Source organism: Penaeus monodon, chromosome 16 (genome assembly GCF_015228065.2).
Source record: "Penaeus monodon isolate SGIC_2016 chromosome 16, NSTDA_Pmon_1, whole genome shotgun sequence".
NCBI lineage: Eukaryota > Metazoa > Arthropoda > Malacostraca > Decapoda > Penaeidae > Penaeus > Penaeus monodon.
This window is the reverse complement of record NC_051401.1, coordinates 6,072,214-6,074,198: the sequence shown is the minus strand read 5'-3', so window position 1 is coordinate 6,074,198 and position 1,985 is coordinate 6,072,214.

Below are 1,985 nucleotides of genomic sequence, written 5' to 3'. Positions count from 1 at the left end.
AACTAAAAGGGTCAAGAACGTTCATTTTTTCCCCCCTGTGGCGCCAGTCCTGTAGGAGAGAACAGTGAACAGTGTGATGTTCTTTTGCTTTGAACAGGATAGAGAACACGACACTGTATGTGTTTTTTTTAGATTTTTTTTTTTTTTTTTTTTTTTTTAGGTTAGGTTAAGCTCTCTCTATTGATTTTGTCTTCGGTCGTAATTAAGAAAAGTAAACTACACCAATGTGGATATATAGATATCCTGTTTATTTTTTTTAGTGTTAAGTAACAGTTTATTTCGAAAACTTACACCTGTTAGTGTTTATTTAATAAGATTATCAGGTGCGAGTTTTCCTCATTTTGCTAAGAATATTTTAGGCTTAGATTTCGCATACATTCCTAGTAAGATTTTTTTTTTTTAGCTGATTGAAGATGCAAAAGATTAGGCATAACCACCTTGCAAAAATCTAGTACATAATATAGACGAAAAAGGGGGAGACAAATATAGTTATGATACCATGCTGGAGAAAGTGCGTTGTGGGAATCTACACGTGAATTGCAAATATTGAGTGCGTTTATTTGCAATCTTACCTGTGCTTGCTTACCTGTTGTTATTTTTTTTGTCTCATCGTGGCTGTGGTTTATTCATGCATTTTTTTTTTTAGGATGTGGGGTAATCCCGTTCATAAGAAAATTGGTTAATTCACGTTGTTTATATGACATGCCTTTTTTTTTTTATTAAAGTTTATCAGAATAACTTTTAAAATATATTTTTGATTTTAGGATTTTATTGTACTCTGTCCTATTTTCTTTTCCTTTCTTTCTTTCTTTTCTTTTTCTTCTTTTCAAAATCTCCAGGTTCTACAAACACATTTTCTGTCGAAATACCCATAACACATTCAAACAAACAGATAAGAAAATAAGCAAGCTCGAGAGTCTTTTTTTTTTTTTTGATCCTCCTCCAACGACGGTCGATAAGGAGGATAGGAACGAGTTTGATTCCTTGATCCTGAGCAGAGCGCATTAGAACCCATCCGGCTTACATTCGATCGCATACACATAACCGCTTCAACGTACTTATACTCGCTGATACTCGCTGCTTCAGTGGGTGTTCAGAAAATCGCGGGGATCGGAAGGAAACCATGATATACGACGTTATGGATAAAGATTTGTGATTATGGGTTAGGGAAAATTGCGTCATGTGTTATCGATATAGTATACTTCTTGATATGATGGTATTTTCCTGTAAAGGATTGCATATATCTGTAAATAAAAGTCAGAGCCAAGGTCACACTCACACTCACTCAATAACATGCACGCATATATATATATATATATATATATATATATATATATATATATATATATATATATATATATATATATATATATATGTGCAACACACACACACACACACACACACACACACACACCACACACACACATATATGAATGGTAAAACACTCTTCCGTGTTGATATTATGGTAGGAAAGAAACCCACAATGCAAAAACTAGATTTATTGAAATTGAGACAATAAATCTAGTTTTTCCATTGTGTTTTTTCTACCATATATATATATATATATATATATATATAGATATATATATATATATATATATATATATATATATATATATATACATATATATATATATATATATACATATATATATATATATATATATATAATACATACACACAGACACATATACACGATACATGTGTATATGCACTTGCAAAAATATGAAAAGGCAGCAGGTCATTCCATACCTTGATGTCATTAGAATTCGTCCAGAAATTCCAGTAATTGCTGTGCATGATTAAAGAATGCAACGAGAAGCTTCAGAGGGAGCATCTTCATTTAGTCTTAGAGATTGAGAGAGAGAGAGAGAGAGAGAGGAGAGGAGAGAGAGTGATGAGAGAATGAGAGAGAGAGGGGAGAGAGAGAGAGAGAGAGAGAGAGAGAGAGGAGAGAGAGAGAGAGAGATGAGAGAGAGAGATTG